General features: G+C 42.8%; 1 long non-coding RNA gene across 1 annotated transcript in view; it reads right to left on the minus strand.

Moving 5' to 3' along the window:
- Window positions 1-597: 597 nt before the first annotated feature.
- LOC135983986 (uncharacterized) overlaps window positions 598-17,869 on the minus strand; it is a 35,312-nt gene continuing 18,040 nt past the window's right edge. Inside the window, exon 2 of the long non-coding RNA XR_010601882.1 lies at window positions 598-1,989. This is a non-coding gene — a long non-coding RNA (uncharacterized LOC135983986). The remainder of the gene's footprint in view (window positions 1,990-17,869) is intronic.

The raw sequence follows: 17,869 nt of genomic DNA on the forward strand, positions 1-17,869 counted from the left end.
CAGAGAACTATCCACAATGACTCCAAGATTTCTTTCTTGAGTGGTAATCTCTAATTTAGACCCATCATTGTGTATGTATAATTGGGACTTATGTTTTCCAATGTGCTTTACTTCGCATTTATCAATATTGAATTTCATCTGCCATTTTGTTGCCCAATCACCCAGTTTTGTGAGATCCCTTTGTAACTCTTCAAAGTCAGCTTTGGGATAAACTATCTTGTATCATTAGCAAACTTTGCCATTTCACTGTTTACACCCCTTTGCAAATAATTTATGAATATGTTAAACAGCACTGTTCCCAGTACAGATCCCTGGGGGCGATCTCATTATTGACTTCTCTATTTGGAATACTGACCATTTATTTCCATTCTTTGTTTTCTGTCTTTTAATCATATACTGATCCATGAGAAGAACTTCCCTCTTATCCTACTACTGCTTAGTTTGCTTAAGAGCCAAGGTGAGGAACCTTGTCAAAAGCTTTCTGAAAGTGTAAGAACAGTGCATCAGATGGATATAAGATAGGCTGCCCAAGCACACCTGCTTGCTGAGACAATTAACAGTGTGACTGTCCACAGTTATAGATAATGCACAGTTGAGTTTATGCAAAACTATTTTATTCTTAAGGTAAAAACACTACAGAAAAGACATATTAAAAACAATAAAAACATGCATGCCAATAAGATGACTAGAGATTATACCAGTCCTCTGGGCTCTGGCAGGAGCAGTCCCTCAATACCCTACCCAAGGGATTGGCTTGGGGTTTTAAGTTCATCACAGCTTTAGCTCAGAACAAGCACACAGTCTATGGTGCCTCAGTAGGCCCAAGCCTTCCAATCCTTCGCTAAGAACTAGGGCCCTCTGTGGACCAAAGGTCCTGTACATTTGGTGATCAGGGAAAAGGCCCTGAGCCAGTTTAAAAGCAGATTACTTATCAAAAGATCTTTTGTCTATTGATCTCTGGAGAATCCAGTTTGAATTAACATATGCACACTTCTTCGGGGAGGTGGCTTCAGAGTGCTGACAATGGAGGAATTACATTAGCATCTCTCTGCTACAATAACACATACACAATTGCATTTGTAGTACAGTGTAATATTTTTAGAGTATGAGTCTAGAATTTTCCTTGCTGAATTGTTCTGAAAGTGGTCAGGATGGTGGGAGGGAGGTTCATTTTAGATACTCTATACTGAGCCCATTGGAATTGTTTGGTTTTCTCTTGCTTTGCTAGTTGAGTTTCCTTGCATGTATTTCTGACAGCTGTTACTTTATATGGAAAAGAAAAGAAGGCTGTAAGAGAGACAGAATGTGATCTGCAGTATGATGATAGGCTTTATCGGACCAAAATCCTCTATGTGGATAAGGTTGTTGCATCTCAGGGCCAGGGTGTCCCCTTCAGTGGTGCTGGGGAATCCACACTCATGCCAGATTAGTCTCTCAGGCATTCTGACTTGCGGCTGAGCAACTAAGCAAGTAATAGCCCAGGCCTCCTGGATGAGGGTGGAGCAAATAAACAGTTAGTAGCTCAGGCCTCCTGGATGAGGGCTAAAAAATCAGTAGGTTAGGCCTCTCAGCCTAAAGTTTACAACTTACCCAGCCCTGATTGCAGGGTCAAGGATTGGAGGACCTAGGCCAGGGCCCTAGAAGAGACGGGTGACTCTGTCACAGGGTTGTCAGGGAAACATGCCTCTGCAGCCTCACCACCAGGTAATACAAGAGGATTAGTGTCTTGTTTCCCTGGCAACTTCCTACTGGTGGGACCTCTCCACAGCCTCTGGGGTCTGGTTTCCAGTCTCCTTGCTGGGCTCTCCACTCCCTCTTCAGGTTGTTCAGTCTCCTGTGGCTAAGATGATGTCATGGCACTGGCTGGCTCAGGAGAGATGTCACCCACCACAGCCAGTCATGGGCTCTGCTGGCAGTTCTGCTCCCTGGGAGGGACGTCTGGCTCGTTCCCTGGTCTGCCCCCAAATGAGCTGCAGGAAGCAGTCTTGTCTAAAAGAGATGGAAACAAAGATTAGAAGTTTTCCCCAGCCTAATATTGAATCAACGACCTTTAGCTCACTATCACCAGTCTTGGTGGATGCACTCTTTTGGCTGTGGTGAAGGATTAGGTGCCACAAAGTAAGAGGAAATTTGTTTTTCTATTCCCTGGCTGGTTGAGTCTCTTTTGCATGCCATTCTTACAACTCTTATGTTTAGCAAAAGTGAGAAGCAGTCTGGAAGATATGTAAAGAAGGAGATCATCAGTAAAATGTTGTGCTTCAGGGGCTGTTGTGAAGGCCAAAGTCTCTGTGAAGTCTCTGAGTCACTACCAGTAACATGCTGGGCTGATATCAAGGTCCAGATCACTGTGGGGTTGCTAACTCAGCATCTCTGGTTTGTTTGTGTGATGTCATAAAACAGGATTACATGAGTTTTGTAGGTTCAATACTTCTTGCTTTACAGGTTAGGGTCAAGGCTTTGTATAGATGAAATTATCCCTGTTTGTATTAAGCTGGCCCTTAGTAGGGAAAAAAAATGAACCCCCTGCTGAGGAACAAGGAAATTTGCAAGAAGCATTAACAACCATGGATCTTCCAATTATGAAATGAATGAGTCAACATCTACAATATGTAAAGCAGTCTGCTGAGCAGCTTTCAACATCCTTTGTTGAAAGATATAACCAGGGGTAAATGAAACAAAAAGTAAGTGCTAGTGAAAGAACAAAAGTGAAGGTCAAATATTTCTATGAGAGGTAAATATTCAGATTATCAGATGTCTAATATGAATGTTTCAATGGTCCTGGGGAAGGACAGAAACCATCTACATTTCTGCCTAGTTTTGAGTCTTGATTATTGTATATGTGAATCAATTATAAGAGCAAGCTCATTTTTTCCCCAAAATTCCCCATAATTATTTGCTGAGGTTGTGATGCTCTGCCCCATTGTAGGAGTGGTTGTGGGAATGCACCAGCCTGTTTAGAATCTGGAGTGGTGTAAATTTAGGGTTGCCAACTCTACAGGATTGTCCTGGAGTCTCTAGGAATTAAAGATTAATTTTTAATTAAAGATTATGTTATATGATGAAACCTCCAGGAATACATCCAACCAAAATTGGCAACCCTATATAAATTCCATAGTACCAACTGCTTCCCCATATGTGTGTGCTTCCTGCCTAATTCTATGGAGGCACATATTTCGTTCCTGCATAATCCTGTATCTAATTACCACCTTGGAGCTAGTTCCATGTATAATGCAGAAAAGGCAGAAGTATTCAATAAATATTTCTGTGCTGTATCTGGTGGAAAAACAGGTGTTGTAATCATATCATATTATAAAACTCTTTCCATTCCACTAATAAAAACAGCAGCCACTAAAAATAGATATTTTAGAATCAGCAGATCTGGATAACTTGCAGTCTGGAGTTTTAAAAGAGCTAGCTGATGAACTCACTGGACCATTAATATTGACTTTCAATAAGTCTTGGAACACTGGGGAAGTTCCAGAAGAGTGGAAGAAAGCTAATGCTGTGCTAGTACAGGGACCAGCAACCTTTGGCATGTGGCTCACCAGGGTAAGCCCCGTGGTGGGCCGGGCCGGTTTGTTTACCTGCCACATCCACAGGTTTGGCCAATCATGGCTGTCACTGGCCACGGTTCAACATCCCAGGCCAATGGGGACGGCGGGAAGCAGCATGGGCTGAGGGATGTGCTTACCCTGGTGAGCTGCGTGCCAAAGGTTGCTGATCCCTGTCCTAGTATTTAAAATGAGTAAACCAGGATGACCTAGGTAATTATAGGCCTGTCAGTCTGACGTCAATCCTGGAAAGTAAACCAAGTGACAGTTATGGGACTTGATTAATAAAGAATTAAAAGAGAGTTATATAATTAAGGCTAATCAAAATGGGTTAATGGAAAATATATCCTGTTAACCTTTTTTTTTTTTTTGCTTGATGAGATTACAAGTTTGGTTGATAAAAGTAATAGTGTTGATGTACAGACTTAGACTTCTGTAAGGAATTTGACTTGGAACTGTGACATTTTGATTTAAAAAATAGAATGATATAAAATTAAGATGGCACACATTAAATGGATTAAAAGCTGTCTAACTCATAAGTCTCAAAATGTAATTGTAAATATGGTTGAACAGATGCATTTCTAATGGGGTCCTGCAGGTTTTCAGCCCTACGCTATTTAATTTTATTAATGACCTAAAATAACCTATTAATGACATAAAATCACTGTTAAAGTTTGCAGATGATACAAAAATTAGTGATGGTGAATAACAAAGAAGACTGGTCACAGATACATAGTGATCTGGGTTACTTGGTAAGCTGTATGCAAGTAAACAATATGATATGGCTGAACAATTTAATATGGCTAAATGTAGCTGTATACACTAGGAAGAAAGAATGTAGGTCATACTTACAGAATGGGGGACTTTATCCTGGGAACCAATGACTCTGAAAGAGATTTGTGGGTTGTTGTTGGTAATCTGCTGAACATGACCTCCCAGTACAGCATTGTGACCAAAAAGGCTAATGTGATTGTTGGATGCATAAACAGGGGAATCTTGGTACGAATAGAGAGTCTATTTTACGTCTTTTTTGGCAATGGTGTGACCACTGCTGAAGTACTATGTTCAGTTCTGGTGTCCACAATTCTAGGATGTTGAAAAATTGAAGAAGGTACAGAGAATTGCCACTACATTAAAGAATCAGAAAACATGTCTAATAGTGATAGATTCAAGGAGCTCAATCTATTTAGCTTAAGGAAGAGAAGAGGGTGACTCGATTACAGTTTTTATAAGTAAATACATAGAAACAAATATTTAATAATAGGCCCTTATCTCGCAGAGAAAAGTATAAACATGATTTAATGTCTGAAAATTAAAACTAGACAAATTCAGAATGGAAATAAGGCATAATTTTTTTTAACAGTGAGAGTAATTAACTATTGGAATGATTTATGAAGTGTGTGGTGGGTTCTCCATCACTGGCAATTTTTAAATCAATATGGGATTTCCCCCGCCCCCAAAAAAGATATGCTCTATGATTTATTTTGGGGAAGTTCTATGGCCTGTGTTATATAGGAGATTAGATTAAATGATCACATTGGTCCCCTCTGGCCTTGGAATCTATTAATCTTATAGTGTAACTGTTTGTTGTTGTTGTTTTTTTCAGTCACACTTTAGAAGTGACTCCTCCAACTCCACCACCACAGAAACTGCCTTTTCTTTGCCACATATTATACTGGAATACACTGCATATTTATAACTTCTGTTAACCACCTATGGGAGTTATATATATGTTAACAACATTTACACTGTGATTCATATATCTCTAAAACTTTTCCCTTAATGAACAATTAGCTCAGTCTTACCAGCTCTCTTTACCTCACACTTTCAGATTTCCCATTAATAACACTGGTCTACAATTTTTGAGACGTCGTCTGCTTCAGAGATAAAATGTGCTATTTATTATGTATTTTGATGTGCTGAATTCAAATATGACGATTAAAACAACTGATTGGCTACTGTTTCTAAGATATTTAAGATTTTACATTTTATGTCTATGTATATTGTGTAGATAGTAGAGTTTTAATCATAAATTGTAAACCTAGGTCTTTTCATGTGTTTATGGTTGCTTTACATGATAATATTTCACCTGTCCTGTTTATGTAACACTTTAAAAATCAGCAAAGGGGTTATATAAATAAAATTTATTATGAAACAAAAGGCAAAAAACTATTCTGTACATAGTTTTTAGTCCTATTCAGTGTCTACTCGGCGCTTCTTGGCTTGTCTCTTGTATTCATTAAATGGAGCATCTCTTGTCAATGTCCAGCAATAGTCTGCAAGCATTGATGGGCTCCATTTGCCCTGATAGCGTTTCTCCATTCTTGCAATGTCCTGGTGAAATCGCTCGCCGTGCTCGTCGCTCACTGCTCCGCAGTTCGGTGGAAAGAAATCTAGATGAGAGTGCAAAAAAATGTATCTTTAGTGACATGTTGCAACCAAGGCTTTTGTATGCCTTGAGGAGGTTTTCCACCAACAACCTGTAGTTATCTGCCTTGTTTTTTCCGAGAAAATGTATTGCCACTAACTGGAAGGCTTTCCACGCCGTCTTTTCCTTGCCACGCAGTGCATGGTCAAATGCATCATCTCAAAGAAGTTCACGAATCTGAGGACCAACAAAGACACCTTCCTTTATCTTAGCTTCACTTAACCTTGGAAATTTTCCACGGAGGTACTTGAAAGCTGCTTGTGTTTTGTCAATGGCCATGACAATGTTCTTCATCAGACCCAGCTTGATGTGTAAGGGTGGTAACAAAATCTTCCTTGATTCAACAAGTGGTGGATGCTGAAGACTTTTCCTCCCAGGCTCCAATGACTGTCGGAGTGGCCAATCTTTCTTGATGTAGTGGGAATCTCTTGCACGACTATCCCATTCGCAGAGAAAACAGCAGTTGTCATAACTATAAAGGGAAGGGTAACAGCTGTCCTGTGTACAGTACTATAAAATCCCTCCTGGCCAGAGACTCCAAAATCCTTTTCCCTGTAAAGGGTTAAGAAGCTCAGGTAACCTGGCTGGCATCTGACCTAAAGGACCAATAAGGGGACAAGATACTTTCAAATCTTGGGGGGAGGGGGAGGCTTTTGTTTGTGTTCTTTGTTTGGGAGTGCGTTCGCTCTCGGGACTGAGAGGGACCAGACATCAATCCAGGTTCTCCACATCTTTCTAAACAAGTCTCTCCTATTTCAAACTTGTAAGTAAATAGCCAGGCAAGGCGTGTTAGTTTTCCTTTGTTTTCTCAACTTGTAAATGTACCTTTTACTAGAGTGTTTATCTTTGCTTGCTGTACTTTGAACCTAAGACTAGAGGGGAGTCCTCTGAGCTCTTTAAGTTTGATTACCCTGTAAGGTTAATTTCCATACTGATTTTACACAGATGATTTTTACCTTTTTCTTCAATTAAAAGCCTTCTTTTTAAGAACCTGATTGATTTTTCCTTGTTTTTAGATCCAAGGGGGTTGGATCTGTATTCACCAGGAGTTGCTGAAAGGAAGGAGAGGGAATGGTTAATCTCTCCTTGTTTTAGATCCAAGGGGGTTGGATCTGTATTCACCAGGATTTGTTGAAAGGAAGGAGGGGGAATGGTTAATTTCTCCTTGTTTTAGATCCAAGGGGGTTGGATCTGTATTCACCCGGAGTTGGTGGGAGGAAGGAGGGGGGATGGTTAATTTCTCCTTGTTTTAAGATCCAAGGGGTTTGGATCTGTATTCACCAGGGAATTGGTGAAAGGTTTCTCAAGGCTTCCCAGGGAGGGAATGGTGGCAGCGGGACCAGAGCTAAGCTGGTAGTTAAGCTTAGAAGTTTTCATGCAGGCCCCTACATTTGTACCCTAAAGTTCAAAGTGGGGATACAGCCTTGACAGCAGTACTTTGGGTATCCAGTCTGCAGACCAAGCAAGAGAACAACAACCTTCAAATTGCCACAAAGCTGCTACTGATGTTGGTCATACTTTATGCACCTCAAAAGTTGTTTCATGTTGTCATAGGTTTCCTTCATATGGACTGCATGACCAACTGGAATTGATGGCAAAACATTGACATTATGCAGTAAAACAGCTTTAAGATTCGTCTTCAATGACTCAATGAACAGTCTCCACTCATCTGGATCGTGAACAATGTTGAGGGCTGCCATCACACCATCGATGTTGTTGCAGACTAGAAGATCACCTTCCATGAAGAAGAATGGGACAAGATCCTTTTGACGGTCACGGAACATGGAAACCCTAACATCACCTGCCAGGAGATTCCACTGCTGTAGTCTGGAGCCCAACAGCTCTGCCTTCCTCTTGGGTAGTTCCAAATCCCTGACAAGGTCATTCAGTTCACCTTGTGTTATGAGGTGTGGTTCAGAGGAGGAGGATGGGAGAAAATGTGGGTCCTGTGACAGTGATGGTTCAGGACCAGAAGTTTCATCCTCTTCCTCTTCCTCATCTGATTCAAGTGAGAATGATTCTGGTGCATCAGGAACCGGCAGTCCTTCTCCATGGGGTACTGGGCGTATGACTGATGGAATGTTTGGATAATGCACAGTCCACTTTTTCTTCTTTGACACACCTTTCCCAACTGGAGGCACCATGCAGAAGTAACAATTGCTGGTATGATCTGTTGGCTTTCTCCAAATCATTGGCACTGCAAAAGGCATAGATTTCCTTTTCCTGTTCAACCACTGGCGAAGATTTGTTGCACAAGTGTTGCAGCATATGTGTGGGGTCCTGATCTCCAATTTTGCAGCCAAAATAAAGGTGATAGGCTTTCTTAAACATAGTGGTTATACTGCGCTTTTGTGATGCAAAAGTCACTTCACCACAAACATAGCAGAAGTTATCTGCACTGTTCACACAAGTACGAGGCATCTCTGCTCACTTTGGCTAAACAGAAATGTGTCCCTTTGCAAAAGCAAACACTGACAAATAAGAGAGCACGACACTGTATGATTTCTAGAGCCGATATAGGGCAATTTGTTCAGCAGAGTGATGTAAGCTTCATTATGATTGCATCATCCATGACTTCTAGGAATAACATGATGCAATTCATATCATGTATGATGCAATACCAGCTTCAGATTGCATCATTCATTGTTTTGCCTAAAAAGCAAGTACTGTCCAAACCCAGTCATAGATTCATTCATAGATCCAGTCAAAGATGTATTTTAGTCATTTCTGGTTTAAATTGAGATCCCTTCCCTTTATAACTCACTTATCCTCCGCCATTCCCAAGTCAAGGGTCGTATATACTGACCCAATAGCATATCTTGAAAACTAGAGCCAATCAATAATTTTAAGCATCATTTTCGGTCTCAGTGACCCAGAATTAGTAAAGTTTAACTACATTTATTTCAGAAGCATTTTGGCTGTAGAGCAGTGTAACACAACATTACTTAGAATCATAGAATCATAGAATATCAGAGTTGGAAGGGACCTCAGGAGGTCATCTAGTCCAACCCCCTGCTCAAAGCAGGACCAATTCCCAGCTAAATCATCCCAGCCAGGGCTTTGTCAAGCCGGGCCTTAAAAACCTCCAAGGAAGGAGACTCCACCACCTCCCTAGGTAATGCATTCCAGTGTTTCACCACCCTCCTAGTGAAATAGTTTTTCCTGATATCCAACCTGGACCTCCCCCGCTGCAACTTGAGACCATTGCTCCTTGTTCTGTCATCTGCCACCACTGAGAACAGCCGAGCTCCATCCTCTTTGGAACCCCCCTTCAGGTAGTTGAAGGCTGCTATCAAATCCCCCCTCATTCTTCTCTTCTGGAGACTAAACAATCCCAGTTCCCTCAGCCTCTCCTCATAAGTCATGTGCTCCAGACCCCTAATCATTTTTGTTGCCCTCCGCTGGACTCTTTCCAATTTTTCCACATCCTTCTTGTAGTGTGGGGCCCAAAACTGGACACAGTATTCCAGATGAGGCCTCACCAATGTTGAATAAAGGGGAACGATCACGTTCCTCGATCTGCTGGCAATGCCCCTACTTATACAGCCCAAAATGCCGTTAGCCTTCTTGGAAACAAGAGCACACTGTTGACTCATATCCAGCTTCTCGTCCACTGTGACCCCTAGGTCCTTTTCTGCAGAACTGCTACCTAGCCATTCGGTCCCTAGTCTGTAGCAGTGCATGGGATTCTTCCGTCCTAAGTGCAGGACTCTGCACTTGTCCTTGTTGAACCTCATCAGGTTTTTTTCGGCCCAATCCTCTAATTTGTCTAGGTCCCTCTGTATCCGATCCCTACCCTCTAGTGTATCTACTACGCCTCCTAGTTTAGTGTCATCTGCAAACTTGCTGAGAGTGCAGTCCACACCATCCTCCAGATCATTAATAAAGATATTAAACAAAACCGGCCCCAGGACCAACCCTTGGGGCACTCCGCTTGAAACCGGCTGCCAACTAGACATGGAGCCATTGATCACTACCCGTTGAGCCCAACGATCTAGCCAGCTTTCTATCCACCTTACAGTCCATTCATCCAGCCCATACTTCTTTAACTTTACGGCAAGAATACTGTGGGAGACTTATCAAAAGCTTTGCTAAAGTCAAGGAATAACACATCCACTGCTTTCCCCTCATCCACAGAGCCAGTTATCTCATCATAGAAGGCAAATAGGTTAGTCAGGCACGACTTCCCCTTCGTGAATCCATGCTGACTGTTCCTGATCACGTTCCTCTCCTCTAAACGTTTCATAATTGATTCCTTGAGGACCTGCTCCATGATTTTTCCAGGGACTGAGGTGAGGCTGTCAGGCCTGTAGTTCCCCGGATCCTCCTTCTTCCCTTTTTTAAAGATGGGCACTACATTAGCTTTTTTCCAGTCATCTGGGACCTCCCCCGATCGCCATGAGTTTTCAAAAATAATCGCTAATGGCTCTGCAATCTCACCCGCCAACTCCTTTAGCACCCTCGGATGCAGCGCATCCGGCCCCATGGACTTGTGCACGTCCAGTTTTTCTAAATAGTCCCGAACCACTTCTTTCTCCACAGAGGGTTGGTCACCTTCTCCCCATGCTGTACTGCCCAGTGCAGCAATCTGGGAGCTGACCTTGTGCGTGAAGACAGAGGCAAAAAAATCATTGAGTACACTAGCTTTTTCCACATCCTCGGTCACTAGGTTGCCTCCCTCATTCAGTAAGGGGCCCACACTTTCCTTGATTTTCTTCTTCTTGCTAACATACCTGTAGAAACCCTTCTTGTTACTCTTAACATCTCTTGCTAACTGCAACTCCAAGTGTGATTTGGCCTTCCTGATTTCACTCCTGCATGCCTGAGCAATATTTTTATACTCCTCCCTGGTCATTTGTCCAATCTTCCACTTCTTGTAAGCTTCTTTTTTGCGTTTAAGATCAGCAAGGATTTCACTGTTTAGCCAAGCTGGTCGCCTGCCATATTTACTATTCTTTCTACACATCGGGATGGTTTGTTCCTGCAACCTCAATAAGGATTCTTTAAAATACAGCCAGCTCTCCTGGACCCCTTTGCCCTTCATGTTATTTTCCCAGGGGATCCTGCCCATCTGTTCCCTGAGGGAGTCAAAGTCTGCTTTTCTGAAGTCCAGGGTCCGTATTCTGCTGCTCTCCTTTCTTCCTTGTGTCAGGATCCTGAACTCGACCATCTCATGGTCACTGCCTCCCAGGTTCCCATCCACTTTTGCTTCCCCTACTAATTCTTCCCTGTTTGTGAGTAGCAGGTCAAGAAAAGCTCTGCCCCTAGTTGGTTCCTCCAGCACTTGCACCAGGAAATTGTCCCCTACACTTTCCAAAAATTTCCTGGATTGTCTGTGCACCGCTGTATTGCTCTCCCAGCAGATATCAGGGTGATTAAAGTCTCCCATGAGAACCAGGGCCTGCGATTTAGCAACTTCTGCTAGTTGCCAGAAGAAAGCCTCGTCCACCTCATCCCCCTGGTCTGGTGGTCTATAGCAGACTCCAACCACGACATCACCCTTGTTGCTCACACTTCTCAACTTTATCCAGAGACACTCAGGTTTTTCTGCAGTTTCATACCGGAGCTCTGAGCAGTCATACTCCTCTCTTACATACAACGCAACTCCCCCACCTTTTCTGCCCTGCCTGTCCTTCCTGAACAGTTTATATCCATCCATGACAGTACTCCAGTCATGTGAGTTATCCCACCAAGTCTCTGTTATTCCAATCACATCATAGTTCCCTGACTGTGCCAGGACTTCCAGTTCTCCCTGCTTGTTTCCCAGGCTTCTTGCATTTGTGTATAGGCACTTAAGATAACTCATCGATCGTCCCTCTTTCTCAGCATGAGACAGGAGTCCTCCCCTCTTGTGCTCTCCTGCTTGTGCTTCCTCCCAGGATCCCATTTCCCCACTTACCTCAGGGCTTTGGTCTCCTTCCCCCGGTGAACCTAGTTTAAAGCCCTCCTCACTAGGTTAGCCAGCCTGCTGGCGAAGATGCTCTTCCCTCTCTTCGTTAGGTGGAGCCCGTCTCTGCCTAGGACTCCTTCTTCTTGGAACACCATCCCATGGTCGAAGAATCCAAAGCCTTCTCTCCGACACCACCTGCGTAGCCATTCGTTGACTTCAACGATTCGACGGTCTCTACCCCGGCCTTTTCCTTGCACAGGGAGGATGGACGAGAACACCACTTGCGCCTCAAACTCCTTTATCCTTCTTCCCAGAGCCACGTAGTCTGCAGTGATCCGCTCAAGGTCATTCTTGGCAGTATCATTGGTGCCCACGTGGAGAAGCAGGAAGGGGTAGCGATCCGAGGGCTTGATGAGTCTCGGCAGTCTCTCCGTCACATCGTGTATCCTAGCTCCTGGCAAGCAGCAGACCTCTCGGTTTTCCCGGTCGGGGAGGCAGATAGATGACTCAGTCCCCCTGAGGAGGGAGTCCCCGACCACCACCACCCTCCTCCTCCTCCTCTTGGGAGTGGTGGTCGTGGAACCCCCATCCCTAGGACAGTGCATCTTTTGCCTTCCAATCGGTGGAGTCTCCTTCTGCTCCCTTCCCTCAGATGGGTCATCTAGTCCACTCTCCGCATTAGTGCCTGTAGAGAGAACATGGAAATGATTGCTCACCTGTATCTCCATTGCTGGTGCATGGACGCTCCTCTTTCTCCTTCTGGAGGTCACATGCTGCCAAACCTCCTCACAATCCTTCTGTCCCTGCTGCGCCTGCTCTGAATCTTCAGAACATTGTGGCCGTAGAAGCATCTCCTGACGCCTGTCCAGGAAATCTTCATTTTCCCTTATGCAACGCAAAGTCGACACTCGTTTCTCCAGCCCTCGAACCTTCTCTTCCAACATGGAGACCAGCTTGCACTTTGTACAGACAAAGTCGCTTCTGTTCTGTGGAAGAAAGACAAACATGGCACAACCTGTGCAGGTTACAACAGCTGATCGCTCACCTTCCATATCACCGTTCTCTTAAGAGCTTCCTCAACTGTTGCAGGAACTACTCAGAGAAACCTGCAGATGAAAGCCTCAGTGAGCTCTCCCCAAGCGAACTCCCAGGCAAACTCCCGCTGTTAGCCTCTGCTGTTTGCCGCTCAGCTGGTTCGCTGCTGACTGCCCTTATATACCAGTCAGGCCCACTCAAGGCCCACCTGGAACAAAGCACTCCCAATTCACACTTTTCAAACAAACAAGCAAGCAATCAAGCACACGGTCAAACTGACCAACTGTCCCAGCAGCAGGCACTCAGATACTCACCAACACAGCCCCCCTAATGCAGCACTTAGCGTACCTCCTCTTGGCAAACTCCCGCTGTTAGCCTCTGCTGTTCGCCGCTCAGCTGGTTGCTTGAACAGATACTTTCAAAACAGCTCCAAATTCTTGCCTTCTGGGATGGAAAATAGGCAATAGCAACCATTACTATTAGGTGCATGAGCACAATGCATGTGGACCCAGAGGTACCAGACTTATTTCCTAACACGTAAAGACTGAAGAGTTTCTTCCTGAAAGAGAATTGATTTACATTTGAATGCACAAATTTGCAGCTAGCTATAATTTAAATGTTAACTTTTATCATTTTCACAATAGATCAAACATAGGAAAAGAATATTTCTAGTCAGAATGGAATCTCCTTTGTGCAGTATGAGAGTTGGCAAGTTGCTAGCATATATTAAACTTCATCCTCTCAGCAAGCACAAAGCACAGGTAAAATGTGTTTTAAATTATGTAATAAAAGAGAAATTTTTAGTGAGATTTTGATTAAGATTTTATTCCCAGCCCCTTATCAAATAATAAGGTGTAGAAATTATGCCTTACTTTGGTGTTAACATGTTTAGATTTATGGTGTCATTTAATAGTTAAGATTTGGGGTGGGGGTTGTGTGTATGCATGTGTGAATATTTGAAATAAAGCATTTTTGGTTGGCCTTGAATTTGTATTTTAATCTTCAATTGTGATGTTGCATGAACTGAATCACTTTAGCAGGTAACGTAGGTGTAAAAATCTGTTTAGGATACATTTAGTGCTATTTAATGGAATCACTTGTACTTGAAGAGAATTATTGACTAAATAGCTGTGACTTGTTTCTTAGGCAACCTGTGCAAGTGATAATGAAAGAAATGATGCCACCATAATATTTTAAGCAATTATTTTTAGTGTGGTTTTACAAAAGGCATTTGCTTCATACTAGGACATTATCTCCTGACTGACTGACAAGAATAATCTAGCCTGGGGAAGCCTTTTCCTTCTTTTTCTTTAATGGAGTGTCAAGCTAGGGAGAAGTATGAAGTGTACTGGGAACTGATGATTGTCTGCAAATGTGTTCTCCAACTGCTAGTAAGCACCAGAACTCAATTTCTCTGGTTTTATTTTTTAAATCTCCTATCTCTTGCCACATATAGTAAACCTTGGTATTAAATCATACATAAAAAATTTGCATAAAAGATACCATGTTTTGTTTTGTTTTTTTGTGGGGATGGAGACAGGGGTTGTCACTGGCTAGATATCACTGGCTAGGCCTCATTAATATCTCCTATAAAAACAGATGAAAACCTGCAAATTGTGCACAAAGCTAGTCTTTGTAACCACATATTCCCATCACTGTTACCCACTGACTTCCCTCCCAATTTTCCCACCTGAGCTTTATACCCATTTGTTGCGTGTTTTCTTAAATTGCAATAGGTCTTGAGCCTAGAAATACGTATGTAGGTCAATACTTATGTCACTGGAGTAGTCCCATTTTAGTCTTAGCCATAATTTAGCAAAGCTAGATTTGTTGTGATGAAAATCAAAGTGCTCTCCCATTTTTGGCTTCATACCAGATCTGAGGTGTTCCACAGTACCACTTGATGTACAATACACATGTTAAAAAGAGGGGGGAAATGGGAATTGTTCTGCTTTTTGCTTCCATTCACCACTTTTACAACCAGTCAATATTCTGATACTCTCCTCGTCCTTTCTCCTTTCTTTTCAATAATTATTATTCAATTATTCTAATATGCTGAATGGCACAACAAATTTCTATATTCAACTTTTAAAAGCCTATTTAACAGTAAAGTTAAAGAAATAGTCAGGAACAATGTGTTTAAGAAAAGGGGGAAAACAGTATTTTTTAAAAAAATCACACATAAGACCTTGAAAATCCAGTATAACCCTAATACATACTGTGGCATTACACCCCATATTCTTCATTGTAATATTATTATGATAGGAGTATGGTATAATTATGATGTATTTTGTGCAAGATAAGGCATGTGAGATATCATTGAAAAACGTATAATATACTGAATATGATTATCCTACATGTATGCATGTATCATTCTGGTATCTGAAGTTAGGAATATTGTCTATGTATCTATTACAAATGAGTTTACACCCGAGGAATGCCCACTAGACAGAATGCAATCAGTCTAGATGGCTGGCTGGGAAGGGCAGGGCCGGCTCTAGGTATTTTGCTGCCCCAAGCAAAAACATTTTGGCCTCCCCCCCCCCCCCTGCAGCCCTGGGCTCTCTCTTTCCCCCCACCCAAACTGCACCCTCCTGCCGCCCCAGCCCTGGGTCACTGGTAACTCGCTTCCAGGGTGGGTCATTCCGCAGGAATTTTGGATGTGCACAGAAAACAGACAGGATTGGTTCCCATATGGTTACAGAACTGCAGTAAAGTGGAACAATTTTTAGCTTGGGTGATTGAAGGATATCTGGATGCATATTATAAGACTTTCCTACATAAATGAGGAAAAGTTGAGGTGCCCTTATTATTCTTTTGTTCCATTCTTTGTTTCTATGGGGAATTTGCCAATGCAATATTACTGTCTTCCTTTTAAACAAATAAAACTAAAACTTAAAAAAAAAAAAAAAAAAAGCAATGGCTGTTGAAAATAGCAATTCCAGTCCTAATAACCACTGGGAAGCATTTCTTGCTCAATTTATTCCTCTTTTTCTACAGCAAGTTACAGTGGATCAGTATATTTGATTTGGCAGAAATGAAGTAACAGCTGCCCAAATTGAGCTTGAGCACTCCTGAATTTTGAGGGTGTTCAAATCTGGAAGGCAGGTGCTAGATTCCCTTTCTGAATATTAGCTAAATCTGGAAAAGAAAAGTCAATTTCTGCTTCCAAGGCTCAGAAGTGTAAATCATCCTACGTGCCTGGTACTGTACGTAAAGTACATCTAAAGCTGTCAAGGTCCTAGTAGAGCCTCCCCTCCCTTACTTTTCATTTTAAATTCTAGTGGGATCTCCCTTGCTAGGATTCAGATAGAGAGGGGCACTGTCCATTTAGTCCACCCAATTCTTTCTTTGGGGGAGAGCCCAGGGCTGGGGCGGCAGGGGGTGCAGGTGGGGGCCAGAGCTGGGGCCGCAGGGGGTGTGGGTGAGGGTGGGGGAGAGAGCCCAGGGCTGGGGTGGCAGGAGGTGGGAGGGGAGCCCAGTACTGGGGCAGCAGGGGAGTGCAGGTGGGGGCCAGAACAAGGCAGTGTTACATGTTTTCTTATATGCTTAGAAAGTGCCCATCACATGGTACAAACAAAAAAGTCTATAAAAATCTATTATGTTATTTGGTGGACAAAAACAAATTACTTGTCAGGATTCTGTCCTCATTTACACCTTTCAGTTGCATGGGCTGCACTGAGTGGAAAGCATGATTTAGCCCACTGAGTGATTGTGCCAATTTTTTAGAAGACCTCCAAACTGAGAGGCATGCTCTATCCTCCGCACTGTTTCTACTTTGTAAGGATCGGGTCAGGCACGCTACTGGTAGCATGTGACTCAGTACAACCCGACACAGGTTGGGAATCCCACAACATACGGAGTGGTGGGATATGCCAGAGACCCACCGGATTGAAAAACAATATCCAGAAAAGTAACTTTAGCTGACGTTGCTGTCTTGAAGATAGCTATTGGCTGAACAAAGTCTAGGGGAGAAAATCTGAACCAACTCCACTGTTGAGAAAACATGAGGGGGTTGGCACTGCAACTCAGCTCTACCCTCTGGCATTTTTTGCAGCTGTGCTGTCTTATAAAACATTGTGGTCTCCAGCCTTTGGCCTAGTCACTGCCACTGAGAGTGGGATATTGATACTGAGGGAAGCCTCTGCCTCCTTTTTTTTCTTCTGCCTATACATACACGCCAAAGCTTCAGGTACAGTGGTCACCTTTTTCAAGTTTGCACTGGTAATGTCAAATGATCAAGAGTAGGTCAATAACCCTAGAAAGTCTGCCATTATTGACAGAGAGCTGGAGAAGTTTTAGATAGATGTAGCCACTCTCTGCGAAGCTAGACTAGCTGACACAAGCTCTCTACATGACATAAATTACACATTTTTTTTCTGGCATGGAAAAAGTAAACCAGACCTCAACAAACACAGGGTGGGGTATTCAGTCAAAAATTCATTAATGCCCATGGTCAAATACTCTGTTGCAACATCAGATCATATTGTATCACTAAGAATGTCTACCACAGGTGACATTCCATCATCATCAGTACATATAATGTACATCTGTTCATATGATTTCCTCTATCTCTGAAGAGAAGTGATTGTTCTATCAGCAATTCAACATCATCATCACTAAGCTACCATTGGGCGAGCTACTATCTACTGGGAGACTTCAATGCTAAAGTCAGCTCAGATCATGATATGTGGCTACTATGCATTAGCCACCACAGAGTGGGCAAAAAATGAATGGCAATGGGCACAGACAACTGGAATGTGCCCCGAGAATTGTGCATTACTAACACCTACTTCCAAGACAGTCCCTGCTGGAAGGTCTTGTGGAGAAACCCTCGATGTGGTTACTGGTACCACCTGGATTTATTTGTCACATGTAGAAAATAACTACATGATGTTCTCTATAATCACAGTGCAGTACTGAGACACAGGTGATTCATTTGTATGCTGCAAAATAAGGCTTTCT

The sequence above is a fragment of the Chrysemys picta genome, chromosome 1, assembly GCF_011386835.1.
Source record: "Chrysemys picta bellii isolate R12L10 chromosome 1, ASM1138683v2, whole genome shotgun sequence".
Lineage (NCBI taxonomy): Eukaryota > Metazoa > Chordata > Testudines > Emydidae > Chrysemys > Chrysemys picta.